Genomic DNA, 15,586 nt, shown 5'->3' on the forward strand with positions numbered 1-15,586 from the left:
TCGTACCACTTTTCTCCTTCTTTCATAAGACTTATTAATTCTACTGTTGCACCTTCACTTACTTGTATTTGTATATTTCTCACTATTGTTGTGCCATTGTCCAAATTATTCATGAATTCTAATGCTATCTCATTGTCGAAACATAGTAACCATTCAAAATACTCCATCCATCCAGCTTGAATCAAGATGTTGCGCACCTGTTATGAAGCATGTAATTGAACATGTTAATATCTGACTAAATGACTACCCATTGTTATTGTTCAACAAGACACAATTTTGTAGCTTGAAACAATAGAGTTCAGAATATATGACAATAGTAATTCTGCAAAGAGTATAGAGGCTCAGTGATCATGACATGCAATGGTATCTGAAAATTTGGATATAAAGTCATTTTTCAGTGCCAACTTGCCCCCCCAATAAAGGTAAAGGTCGTTCGTGGTCGTTAACCAGGGTTTAATGGATGGCAGGTTTGACACATGTTGGCTTAGGGGATCCTAACCTAGGTTCATAGTTAGTTGTGCTAACAAAGAAAACCCTACACTACTGGCCCTTTCGGAAACAACCTACGTAGCACATGCTGCAGTCTCACCCAAAGCAGTATGGGGGATGACGGAACCAAGTTTCCACATCCAGATATTAGTGTGATGTCTTTTAGCACCCTAGATCTAACTTCACGCAGTTCTATAAGCCCCTAGGGCTCGGTACTGTAACCCTATTCAAACAGCCTTTATACCTTCTCGAAGGTCTACGATTGGTCTTTGTAGATCGTTAACAGTCAATTTATTCACTTATGTGCACCAAAGAATGATCCTAGATTAGTGTTAGCGCAGATCTACTTAAGTTAATTAGAAAACATAGTAGAATTCATCATAGTCTTCGCGAAAGTACTTAATATAGATTGCGTACATCTATTAAGACTTATTCAAGTGAATCGTGCATCATTAGATCAATATTTCATAAACACATTATTCATCCACAACATATATCGTAAATGGAAATAAATACATATACACAAGAATTCTTCAATAATCTCCTGTATTGATCTTCAGTTCAGGTTTACAAACTCAAAACTACCCTGCACACTCAGTTGTAGGGATCCACACACCCAGCTGTGGACTCTACCTAGGCCTCTACGCACTCATATGCAGAGCCTTTCTTCTCCTATCTGACCCACTTCCTTGTGCTAACACTTCTCTTCTATTAACTCATTCATCCATTATTATCTTCGATCCTGCCTTAAACTCTCTAAGATGCACCTATTTATAGCCTTTTACATACAATCCAATGGTGTGTGGACCATGGGTGGGTCTCAAATCCGACTCAACCTTTACATAATCAAGGGGATAAAACCCCTTTGACTCCTAATCATATATGCGCTCCACATCCAAAAATCGTGGAGACTTTACATCATTTACATAAAATACATCAAAACTTAGGTTTTCAACCCCAAAACTGACCCAGGGGACACCATCCCAACAGGCCCCCAACACAAAGATCACGACTCGCCCTCGAGTCACTCAGCTGGTTCTGTGATCTTGCTGCAAAGATCCTCCAGCTCAACCTAAATTACTGCAACTTCAGCAATGCTTTGAGTGGATTCCTGCTTCAGTTACTCAACTAACTTTTTCATAGTTGGTCCTTCTGCGGCCAACCTCATTGTCTGTTGCATCTGTTGCAAGCCCATTAGCTTCCCCTGAATACTTGTTGTGACTTGGTAAGCCTCCTCTAACCAAGGCTGCAGCTTGGCCTTAAGCAAGGCCTCCTTCTTCTATACCACCTCTACGTGCGCAAGGAGCTTCTTCCCCTCCTACAATTTGGCTAGGCGCTGCACTGGTGCAATGGAGTGTGTCATTGCCCTGACTTCGTCATACTACCTCTGCAGATCCTGGACCTCTATATTCAGTGTCTGCAACTTCAAATAATGTCGAACAATCAGTGACTGTGGCATCAAGGGTGGCCATTCCTTCTCTGATGGTGACTCCACACTGCTCCCAGACCTGAGGCAGAGTCATGGGCTGCAATTTTAATTGTGGATTAGTTACTTTCATATTTAGTTCAAATTGAACTCGGCCAACCTCTACCTTGGCTTTGCGTAAACTAGCGGCTAACTTCCTAATCTTCGCTTCTTGCTGGACATCTTCAGGGATGTGAAGCTCAGGCACTGTTTTGCATGCCTCTGTGACTGCAGACTCCAATCGAGAACTCTATGCCTGCAACGTCTCCTTTTCTTTCAAGTCCCGTGTCTTATCAACAAACATCTCCTCATTTTTCACTTTATATTCACTAATGAGATTGAGAGAGCGCTTCTCTCAAGCTCTCAATTCCTTTGTTACTCCTACATGCAGCGCGTGAAGAATCTCATTGGGGAGCACTGCTATGTTCAACTTGATGTTATTGAGGGTGCTTAAGATGATGCGATCATCGGCTGACTCCGCGCGAAGGGACCCATCTGGTAATGAAATTGTTCTAAGGTCTACGGTCCTTACCATTTTCGTTGCTTCACTCATCCCAAGTGCCAGGCTCACCTGTTCTACACTCGCTTGAATAGTGTCTGCCTATATCCTGTTTACCTAGATCTGTAGCTCGCACAAATCCTTTTGGACACTCCCCAACATCTACATATATTTCTGCTCAAACTGCTACAACACTTCAGTCATAGTCTCCCTTATTTTCTCCCCGATCTCATCTAGATAGCTATCCGTGAAGACCATGGGATCACCCTGTGACTTGTACATTTTTTTCTTTTTCTAGGGACCTTCCTACTGCTCCTTTAGCACTTCTTCAGAATGAAGGGGGTGCTCTTCCCCTCATCTCCTCTACTACCTTGTTCGGATAGATCTTCCTCCTTGGTCTCTCATGAAGGTGATTTTCCACTTCTTTCTGACTCACGCTGCTCTTGTTCTGCCTGCTCCTTAGCAGCATGCTCTTTCTCCATGCGAGCCTTCTTGGCGGCTTCCTTCTTTCTCTATGTGGCCAAATTCTGTACATCCTGCTTAGTTGCTTCCTTTCTCTTTTGTGTAACTAAACTTCCTGCACCTTTGCTTGCACCAACATCTAAATATGAGGGGGCGCGCCACTCTACTGGCCATCCCGCGATCACCTTTTGCACATCTGTCTCCGTCACCAAATATGGCAAGTCATCCCATTTATGTTGTGGATCCTTCTACGCTTGAATGTATACTCAGTGGAAGTCAGCCTTGAATGCGGCATAGGCTGACAACTGTGTGTACAAGGTCAAGGAAAGCCTTGGGCACTCGTTAAATGCCATGCATAGAAACATTTCCATTAGGACCCAAAAGATATTTGTCTCTCTGATCCATGCGAGGTCCTTTGCCCATAGAGATGAAAATTCTGCCGCTTCTGGTAATCATTCTTCAAGTGGACGAAACTTGCTATCCTCCGACAGTTCCCATGCAAGCAACACAATAGACAACAACAACCAAGCGTAATGAAATGGTTTGGTTTCATCCTGGGCCTCGTGATAGTTTTCCAGGAACTCCTAACAGAGATACCTGGACTAGTTGAATTGCACGCCCTTCACATACTGTGCAGCTATGGACATTATGGCCGCCAGAACTTCATCCACATGACACTTTCTCATTACCTTCCCTACTAATATTTGCGTGCAATTTGCACTGCTAGGTCATTTATTGAGGTGATGGAATATCCTCGCACCTTCTTCACGAGGCCAAACTCTTTCTTCATTCTTTCTGCCAGGTCCTTTTCTCTCATCTTTCCGCCAAACTCCTTGGCCAGATTCTGACCCTTGTATGGCATATGTGTGATTCTACGGATAAGCATGTCAGTGATGGGGATAGGTCCTCTTAGCCATAAGCACCCATCGTGCACCCAAGTGAGAAGATGGCACACACAAATTGTGTTGATAGGGGTGCAGTGATAATGCGGCACCCACAATAGATTAAGTAATCCTGAATTCTCCACACCACTGATCCATTCCACCATCTCTAATGTATTAGCCCCTGAATTCACATAGTAGACATGCTTCATATATTTATTTATTTCTAAGTGAGGGAACCTAGCATGATCTGTGAGGTCCCAATCTTCCATCTTGAACAGTGGGATCCACACAAGATGCGGACCTTCAAAGAGAATCTGCTCAGGTAGAAGGGGCGCACAAATTGAAAATTTGTCTAAATATGGATCCTTTATGACCTTTGCCTTCCCCTTGTGTGGAGGGATATAGTTGGGTAGCCTTGTGATGGGCTCTACTCCCTTAGCATCTATGTCTTCTGTACCCTCCTTCCTCCACCTCTAGGTCAACTACCTTCTTGGGTTGCTTGTCTTTCTTTTGTTTTTGTGCTATAGAATGCTTCCTCGGGGACTTGCACACTGGTACCAACTTTTTATACTTATCCTTCTTTGGTTTACCTATCTGGGTTTCTCTTGCAGGGGCATGCTCCGGCCCAAGCGACTTCGACACTGTAGGCACAGGAGCTAGAGCTTCTATACTCACAACTTCTGGAGAAGCTCCCTCAGAGGCAACATCGCCACCAATACTCACGATTTCTGTAGGGCTTGGTCCAAGCATCTTTTCGAGAATGAACCTTTGATTCAACTCAGATGACTTAGAAAACGTAGGGGTCACAACTAAATCTTCCCAATACGATCAGTTCATAGGCGATAGACAACACAACTCAACAAAAACTCTAAGGGTGCAAAGTGTTTTTGTTTGGACCGACATGCGTAATTTATAGGGGGTTTTGAATTTTAATCCGACCATTCCCCCCAAATTTTGACAATTAATGTTGTTTTGGCAGCAGATCTTCAAATATTTTGGCCTTAACTGCCTCCAGCCTGCTCCCCTTAACCATGCCTTGGCTATCAAGTCATGAACGGTGACTTCAATGATAACTTTTCTGCTGCGCTACGCGACACCTTTCTCAATGGCACAACTTCCTACACACAGCTCTTGGGATTGCATCTTCATCATCTTCTGCACAGCCCACCTACTACATAGTCCTCAAAACATAGCAGTGTAGTCTCGTGCTCCCTCGCAACTGTCTAGAGAACTAAGACTGTCATGCTATCATATAGTCATTGCACAGGATCCCTTGTATAAAACTTCAATCAGCTTCCATTCACTCTTCCCGGAAAAGGTTCTCCATTTAGCTTCATGAGCTGAGCTACGCCTCCATCTGTAATCTCCTTGATAATATATGGCCCTAGCCAATGCATTTGGAATTTTCCTGGAAACTTAGTGAATTTACTATCGTATAACAAAACAAGATCATTTACCTTAAACATGTGAAGCGTGATGTGTCGATCGTGCCATGCTTTTTCACATTCCTTCTATACTTGCTGATGGAATCCACCCAAGAATCAGTTTTCTTCAAGCTCCATTTGAGCCGTTCCTCCAAGCCTTCACGGTCTTCCATACCTGTAAGAACCGCTGTGTGTAGACTAGGCACAATATGCTCCATTGGTATTACAACTTCTACCCCATAAACCAATGTGAACGATGTTTGTCCTGTCAGCTTATTGCAAGTAGTCCTGTATGCCCATAGTACTATAGGTATGTGCACATCCCAGTCATTTTGCTGCGCATTGTAGATTGTTGTCAATGCATTATCCAAAATATTGTTGAAGGCCTCAACAGTTACATTGTCTTGTGGATGATACAGTGTACTTTTTTGATGGTAGACCTAGAATTCCTTTGTTAACATGCTAATCGTTTCATTCAGAAAGTGAATACCTTTGTCGCTCATCAACACTTTCGGATAGCCAAATCGGGTTAAGACATACTCAACCAAACACTTCGCTGTTGTAGCCCCTGTACAATCCTTAATCGGTTATGCCTCTACCCATCTGGTTAGATATTCCGTCGTGGTAATGATGTAGTGTGCACAAGTTTTCTTTCCTGGGGGCTGAAATGGCTCGACAAAATCAATTGCCCATTTTTCAAATGGCTACAAGGACACTTGAGGTTGTAGTGGCAACTCATCCCTCCATGATGGTCTACCCATTCACTAACACGCATCTCATGCTTTACAATACGCCTTGGAATCTTTGTGCATCGTTGGCCAACATAGCCCTGCATGCAAAATCTTCTACACAGTCACCTTTCCTGCATAATGTCCTCCCACAGCCCTTCCATGAGCTTTAGCGAGAATGTTATTTCTCTCAAAATCTGGAAAAGATACCCATCTTATACAATTGTCCCACAATGACCGAAAAGTCTTGTGTATGCACTACAAGTTCCTTCTTTTGCTGACTCATATACCCTTCTAGTGCCATCCCCGTAGCTAAGAATTGAATGATATATACAAAATGATTATCCGCTACCACACCATGAAGAGATGTGCATCTGGAGACTCTTCCTCCAAATTAGTGGGATTTTCTTCAGTTTCGATCCGTGACAGGTGGTCAGGACCTTTATTCAACCTCCCTTGCTTCACAATTACTTCAAAGTCATACCCCTAGAATAGTAGCAACCACCTACAGATCTTCCCCTCCAACATAGGTTTATTGACCAAGTATTTCAAGGCAGAATGATCTATGTACATATTGAAATTCCCTCCTGATAGATAGTGCCTGAATTTCTGCAGCGCGTACACCATGGCCAATCCTTCGTGCTCAAGCGTTGAATAATTCTTCTTAGCCTTCAATAATTTCCTACTCGCAAAGGTTATAGGGTGGTTCATTTATCCTTCACCGACTTGCATTAAAACTGCACCCAATGCAATGCAAGGGGCATCCACATGTACATGAAATTCGTTCTTCCAATCCATGAATACTAAGATCGGCATGCTAACCACCTTTTCTTTCAAGACATCTAAGATGTGCCGACATTCTTCATCCCAACAGATTGTTGCATCCTTCTTCAATAGTTTCTCCATAGGCATGGTAATCTGACATATGTTTTTATAAATTTTCTATAATATCCCATATGTCCTAGCATTGTGCACAGCTGCTTAATACTTCTCGGGGCCTCCAGATTCACTATCACCGCAATCTTGGTAGGGTCCACCATCAGCCCTGGCTTGCACACCACATGACCTAGAAAAATTCCAAAGGGAACACAAAATAGGCATTTCTTCAAATTCAATGCGATCTGATATCTGCGACATGTATCCAACATCAGGTGCAGACTTTCTACATGGCGCTTCACTAAACTGAACACCATCCAATCATCAAATTATACTTCCAAGAACTTATGGATGAACTCCTTAAATGTTGCTATAACTACGTGAGAGAATATCGCGGGCACATTCTTGAGTTCAAACGACATCACAATATACTGAAAACAACCCCATTCCATCACAAAGGTCATTTTTCTCCTATCCTCTAACATAATTTTGATGTGATGATACCCTGAAAACCCATCAATGAATGAGTAGGCCTCCTTCCCTCCAACATTGTCTAATAATTCATCGATAAATGGTGTCGGGAATGGATCATGGAAACAAGAATCATTAAGCTTCCTCAGATCTATGCAAATCCTTATTTCACCCTTCTGTTTCTTCTCCTGAACCACCATCAGGCTCACCCAATCAGATTCCTCCACAGGTTCTATACCTCCCGCCTATAGCATCTTATCCAAATCTGGATGAACCTTTTCCTTGTATTTGAGATTAAGATGATACAACCTCTGCTTAATAGGCTTTGCATCCGACTTCAGCATAATCTTCGTGATGACCAAGTCACCTATTTTACCCTTAAGGTCCGAAAACTTGGTAGGAAAAGTATCCTGGTACTCGCATAGTAGCTTAGAAACTTTATCCACAGTGGCATCATCCCAATAATCCCCAATTTTTGCAAACTTTGGTTTTGCTTCAGTACCAATGTTTACTTGCTTCGTCTTCAACAACACAGTGATGTCTGGGTTATCTATCTGTGAACCTTCAACTTTGCGATGCCTTCTGCCTCTGGGATATTAATGTTCCTTAGATCCTCATCCTCTTCTTCAGTGGTCATATTATAACATTCCAGTGCATGGCACAGCTAGGTGCTCCAATCTAGTTGGACCCATTCCAGATTTTCTTGCGGCGTTCTGAAGATAACTGCCTTTATCTCTTGTAAAGCTTCACCAATGCTCGTGAAGCTGTCTTCAAAACTGAAGGTCAATAAGAAACCTTCTCTAAAAATGTTCGACTTTGCGGTGCCATGGTGGACCTCCATTTCCATATACCAATTCATGCAAATTGTATCCAATATATCAAAAAATAGGTGTACCCACTCCGCTTGTGGCTTTGTTCCATAAGATTTAGTCCATTTCGCTAGGTGATCACGCGAATCATCCTTCCCGCTATATTTCTCAGCTAATATAGTTTTAGGCCACCCAAACTCTAACCTCATCATTCTTCTATAATCCTGCCATCCATCAAAGCTATCCTTGTGTGTACACCACCATCGTGTAAGCATAGCGTACAGTGCCAAATCTAATGCTTGGAAATGATGATCCTTAGGGACTTCATGTTCAAATGCATCCAAAAACTTATCTATGTCAATCAAACCATCATAATAGGGTAAGTTTCTTACCTCTGACCAGACACATTGCAGTGACTTCATCATCATATTGCATCACAGCGTAGATACTTCATGTTGGCTTGGTGGGGCCTGACCTAGGTTCAGAAGTGATTAAGCCAAACAAATCTCGAAACTACCGGCCCTTTCAGAAACAATTCACAGAGCACGGACGAGGTCTCATCCGATGTAGTATGGGAGGGTGTTGGAACCAGGTTTCCACACCCTAGGGATGTCTTGATGAGGTCTGGGAAGTTCACAAACTGATCTCGCAAACTTGCGTTGCCCCACGTAGCCAATTGATCTTCGCGTAGCTCTATAAAGAGCACGAAGAGACACTATCTAAATCCTTGATCCTTACTATGTTATTATTATAGATCTTAACTTAATTATGTGGGCCCAATATTCTCATTAACCATTCAACATTCATAACAAGTGCACGCAATCATAAACTGTAAAGAGATGTAAAGATATAATAGAAGCATAAATGTACAGATCTATGAGTAGATGCATAATATTTCAGAATCAAGTTATATTTTATTAGTCCTCTATTTTTTTACAATCCCAACTCCACCTTGCGCACTCAGCTATAGGGGTTTGTGCACACAGTTGTGGACTCTACCAGGCCTCTACACACACAGTTGCAGAGTCTCTTCCTATTCCTAGAACCGAAGACTCGAACTTATAGACTCAAACGAATTCCTTATTCAAAAACCCATAACAATTAAGATCAAGACTAGAAAAAACTAACTTCTACACTTAGAGCCTCGCTCTATTTATACATTCCCATGGTCCGCGGACCATGGGTAGGCCGACACATTCTATATTAATTTACAATAATTTAGGGCGGACAACCCTAGACTCTCACACTCTGTTCCCGAATTTTGTGGGGTCTTTACATTACATTGAACAAAACTCAGCTTTAAGCCCCAAAAATACATTATGGGGGGATCTGCTACCCAACACTTCATGCAAACAGTTCTACCAATGCTCCAACTCTTCATCTGAATCAGAGGTGCAGGAACTCTCTCGATCCCATGCAATCCATCCATCTACTATGAAATTGATCCAGTCTTGGTCTCGCGCTATTATTTTGTAAATCTGATATAGTTCATGCTCACTTTCTTCATAATCGTGGACCAGTTCAGTGTAGCACAGCCCTTTTGCAGGGTCCAATGACACTACAACCTGAAGCGATTTCCTTTCAAAGGACATTGTCAACTTCTTTAAGTTGATGAGCCCATTCATGTCAATGGCCCAGTCAATTCCTAGGAGCGCAGGATATTGATTACTGTCATCAACGATCTCTATCATTTCAAAGTTAGTCATCGCACTCGCACCTTCTATATCAACTGCTACTCCATGTAGTCATCCCATAGGAATGATCTTTTCCTAGTTCACCATTTTAAGCTAAATCGGAGACCACCGCAGCATAGGTCTTCCCATTGTTTCCCATCTTTATTTTGGAAAAACGTTCGCATTGGACCCCAGGTCTAAGATGACCTGGTCCATTTCATAATCTCTTATATGCATGGTGAGCCTCATCTTGCACCCTATTCTTGCGTTATGTTTACCAATTTTTCTAACTACGCAGTGTCCATCAAGGGTATTCTCTTTGCTGGCACATTTATTTATCAATTCTTGCAGCCCTTTCATAGCTTTGCTGTCATGTGGTAGTTTCATGCAGGTCTCCAAGAATGTGGTAAGAACAGAGGGATCAACCTCTACAGGCACGTTGGTGTTTTGCGTCTTGTCCTGACTTCCTGAGGTGGATGCCTTAGTGAAGCTTTTCTTGGCCTCCATACATGTTTCCTTCGTGTGCACCAGATCAAAACCAACTTCCTTTTTTAGGGCCTTGCGGACCCATCTATATTCTTCAAGTTGTTTACCATTATCATCATTAGTCATTATTTTGCTCCTCAGCACTATATTCACACTCTGATCCTCTTTGTGGGGCTCATCTCTCATCATTTGTAGGTTCTACGTCAGCTTTGAGGCTACGCCTTCTTTTCCTGCATCTTAGCTATTAGTACTGAGCATTCTTCTATAGTGTGGTCAAACTGAATACAATATTGACATGATGGGCATGTCAGATTCTGACACCCCCAAACTTAGTGCCTTGGTGTTCTGTAGTTGTAGCAGATAACCTATACATGGCCTCTACCAGGTCCTCCTCCTCCTCTACCTCATCCTCTTCCCTAATAACCTCCATGCGCTCCTCCGGTGCCTTGATCTGGAGGCTGAGTATTTGCTTGCATCCAGTATGTAGGTGTTCTTTCCATCATCAGCTCATAGCTGTGACAGTGGTGCTCATCGTGACCCACTGATTTGCAGAAGTCACATAACAACTACTAGGGTGTCTGAACGAACTTTTGAAGTAAATGACAATTATCCGTGGCATGTTTTCCAACAACCTAACAAATAGTGCACCATAGTGCAACCCCCATGCTCAACCCTGTTGGGGCTTCTGGGTTCAGGCGGGTTTGACCCCCTCCTGTAATATAATTCATGAATATGGGATAGTAGTCTTTATCGTGCCACTCGCTCTTACACTTCAGACACTAGACTTCTGGGCGCACCTCTAGTTTAGTCTCCTTGTCTTTCTTCAAGCTCCATAATTCCAAGCAGAGACTTTGTAACTGAGAATGAATCTTTTGTACCCCCAAGGTCACATCATGGATGGGTGTTGCATGAAACCTCATCACGATTTCCAAGGCTTCTTCCTGAGTTCCTATCTTTTATTGTGATAGAGCAATCTTTAGGTGGGGTAGAAGTGAGGCTATAAACCATTCGCAATGCTAACCATCTGTGAGTTGCATGTTAGCTTCTCAAATCACACACCTCAAACTTTGATCTAATTCCAAAGGATTCTCATCAACCCTCATCGTGATTTCCTTAAATCCAACTACTGACTCCGATTCAAAATTGGGCTTACTAAACTCTTTGTTTAAAGTAGCCTTATTATCTGTTAGTGATGCAAGAGGCTAATCATAACAAAACTTGATATACCAAGTTAGTGCGCAATCTTGCAAAGTAGTAACCAACTGTGCTTTCTTTATATTATCACCAGTAATCTGTTGCGCAGTCCTAACAACATCTGCAATAAACTAGAATTACTTTTCATCTTCACTCCCAATGCCTTTGAAAATCGGCAACTTCATCGTATTCGCCATGGAAGATGGTGGTGGTGGAGGTGGACGTGTGGGTGAAGGTGTAAGCGGTGGAGGTGGATGTGTGGGCAAAGGTGTAAGTGGTGGAGATGGATGCGTGGGCAACGATGTAAGTTGTGGGGGTGGAGCCAGAGGTGGAGTGGATGGATGACTTATTCGAGGGAACCCCTGAGTGATTAACTAAACAACACTTTGCGGTGGAGTCCACTCTGCCCCTTTGTCATCACTCAAAGGAGGTCCAATCAGAGGACTATACTCCAGTCCTACTCTTTCTCAATCTCTAAAGAATCGTACACTGCACTAATTCAGGAGTCCACACTATAGGATTATCAAGCTTCCACCTTCCTTCGCTAGTTCTCAAATTAGATAACCACTCATACAGCTCAATGGGAAAAGTGCAAAAGAAGATCTCATGTATCTCTGTGTACATGTACATGTTCAACCATTATATCTTCGATAGGCGTGGATTCCTATTTTCTTACACTGTGAATTCTTGAATCTTTCAATCCAACCACTTTTCAATTTCTTCCTTGGTCGGATTCCAGTGATGCAATATCACACATCTCTTTCATGTAGATCCCAGTCCCGGTAATAGAATCATTTTTTGGCTTAGGGAATGCTGACCCAGGTTCAGAGTTAGTTGCACCAACCAACAAAACCCTACACTACTGGCCCTTTCAGCAACAACCTGCGTAGCGCAGGTTGTAGTCTCACCCGAAGCAATATGGGGGGATTCTAGAACCAAGTTTCTGCATCCAGTGATCAGTGTGATGTTTCTTAGTGCCCTAGATATGCCTTTGCGCAGATCTATAAGCCCCTAGGGCTCGATACTACAACCTTGTTCAAATAGCCTTTAGACCTTCGCGAAGGTCTATGATTAGTCTTTGCGGACCCTTAACAGTCAATTTATTCACTTACGCGCACTAGAGAACGATCCTAGATTAGTGTTCGCGCAAATATACTTAAGTTAATTAGAAAACATAGAAGAATTCATCACAGTCTTCACGAAAGTACTTAATGTGCATTATGTACATCTATTAAGACTTAGTCAAGTGAATCGTGCATCATTAGCTCAATATTTCATAAACACATTATTAATCCACAACATATGTCGTAGACATAAGTAAACATAAATAAACAGATATACACAAGAATTCTTCAACTATCTTCTTTATTGATCTTCAATTCAGGTTCACACACTCAAAACTACCCTGTGCATTCAGCTGTAGGGGTCTGCACACTCAACAACAGACTCTACCTAGGCCTCTGAGCACTCAGCTGCAAAGCCTTTCTTCTCCTATCTAACCCACTTCCTTGCGCTAACACTTCTCTTCTATTAACCCATTACATCCATTATTATCTTTGATCCTACCTTAAAGTCTCTAAGACACTTATTTATAACCTTTTAGATACAATCCCATGGTTCGCGGACCATGGGTGGGTCTCAAAGCTGACTCAACCTTTACATAAACAAGGGGATAAAACCCCTTTCAATCCTAATCATCTACATGCTCTGCATCCACAAATCACGAATAATTCACATCATTTACAGAAAATAGATCAAAACTTGGGTTTTTAACCCCAAAACTGAACCAGGGGACCCCATCCCAACATCACGATTAGATGATAAGGGTGTTTTAATGTAGTGCAACAGATTAACCATAAAAAATAAAGAATAGAAAGTGGAGTGAATCTATGACATGTAATGAGATAATTGAGATTTTTATGACTCATGCGATGTAATGATAACTCAAATTATTATGATCCATAGAGGGTGAAAACAAAATAAATGCATGCTAGATTTCTATAAAGAATAGATGGATGGAAACAATAGTTGCATCAAGTACATCATTAGAGAGAATAAAGGAGATTAATTTATAATGTTGGATTTCAAAAAAAAAATTCCTAGTATGTAGAATTATAATGAAAAACTCATGGGAAACCAAACATCACCACTTTCTAGGAGGACTCTATAGATATCCTTAATAAATTTAACGATATTTCATTATTAATTTTGAAGGAACAAAATAGCCAATCTATATTGTAATTTTCAATTTTACTTCAATACCACAGGCATTTCCTCTGCTACCAGTAGGCATCCATAGCCTTGACAGGGTTTCCTTTTTAACCTTTTGAGGTACCACTGTCCCTTTTACTAAGGAAGTTTAGAATTATATATATATATTTGAGCATTTACAGAAGGTTAATGTTATGGCGTGGTAACTAATTAATAACAATGCCTCACTAGAGCTATTGAGGTGAACAAATGGGCTCCTGATGAGACCTCTTGTCCTTTGACCAAAAGGCAAAAGGCCATTACTGTGGATTGGTAACTAGAAGGGATAATGTCACTCCACTAGATCATTTGATCATGTAGACTGGCTCGTGATGAGACCTCCTATCCTATGTTAAATTGTAATTTTTATTGATCTTAGTAGATTACTTAGTAAATGGGGTGGCATGTCAACTCCTAAAGAGCTAAGGATGATGTAAAAAGTATTATAATAATTACTTTTTTATCTTACTAATTTTGTCCTCAAAACTTATGATCATTTATTCTTTAGATATTGGAGTCAAAGAATTCTCCTTAAGTGGTGATGGGAGGAATGGATCATGAGTATTTTTATGGATTTTATACAATACCAAAAGGGATTAAAAATCATGGAAATTTCACAATAATGATAATAATTTCTCATAAATAATTCTCCAATGATAACCATTAAACAAGTTAGTTTTCCATCATCATATGAAAGTAAGGCTAAAAAAAATTGTTCCTTACCCTAAAGAAACAAAAAAATTAATAAGCTAGTGGAAATGATAATCACATGTGAAGAAACAACGACTGTGGTTAAGGAAACAACACTATGACTAAGGAAACAACAACTAATATGAAGGAAAAATTGGCTGTAATTAAGGAAACAATTGTTTTGACTAATGAAACAACAACTGTGATAAATGAAACAACAACCGAGACTAAGAAACAACAACTGTAACTAGGGAAACAATGATTGTGACTAAGGAAACAATGATTGTGGTTAAGGAAACAACAACTAAGACTAAGGAAATGGAAAATGTAACTAAGGAAACAATGCTTCTGACTAAGAAACAACAACTATAACTAAGGAAACAAAAGTTGTGACTAAGGAAACAACAAGTGTGATAAAGGAATCAATGAACAAGACTAAGGAAACAACAACTGTAACTAAGGAAACAACAACTATGACTAAGGAAACAACAACCGTAACTGAAATATCAGTGATTTTTTGTTATTCATCATCAAAACAAATACAATTGTTTACATTATGTACAAAGAAAAGGTATTTTGAAGAAAAAATTACCTGGTTGTGACTGCTGGGAAATTCCCCAGTCAGCTACAACCTGCAAATTAGTGTCATTATCAATTTTATGAAGGAAAAATCATTGAGTAAGTGGTTGATGGTATAGATGGAGTCGATGCCCATTGGCAAGGAATGAAATACTAGAATTATCAATTGTGGTATGGAATACCATTCCATTGCCATAAACCTCAGTAATTGTGTAACAGCCAAGCCACCTTATTTGAAGTTTACGTAGAAAGTCTTGCAATTTGGAGTTATATAACAATGTCCAAACCCCTTTCTGAAAGTTTTTATTTTTTAGCAATTGATCACACTATTTAGCACTATGTTTTTGGATTATAGTAGTATGTTGTAAAGCAAGAAGACATATTTTATCCAGTTCATTGAGTTGTTGTAAGTGATGCTTCTGTGCTTCTGTAAGATCCAATTTGACTTGCTTGGCAGTTATGAGAGTCTTAACTTTTATTTCAATTGGAAAAATGGGTTCCTTACCAAAAATGTGTTGATAAGGTGAATAGCTAATGGTCTTGCGCCAGGTTGTCTATTAAACCCATAAGGCTTTGGGAAGCTTGGCGGCCCAATCTCGATGATTTA

This window comes from Pinus tabuliformis, chromosome 1_2, assembly GCF_031772625.1.
Source record: "Pinus tabuliformis cultivar Carrire ecotype Pingquan chromosome 1_2, CPIR1, whole genome shotgun sequence".
Classification (NCBI taxonomy): Eukaryota; Viridiplantae; Streptophyta; class Pinopsida; order Pinales; family Pinaceae; genus Pinus; species Pinus tabuliformis.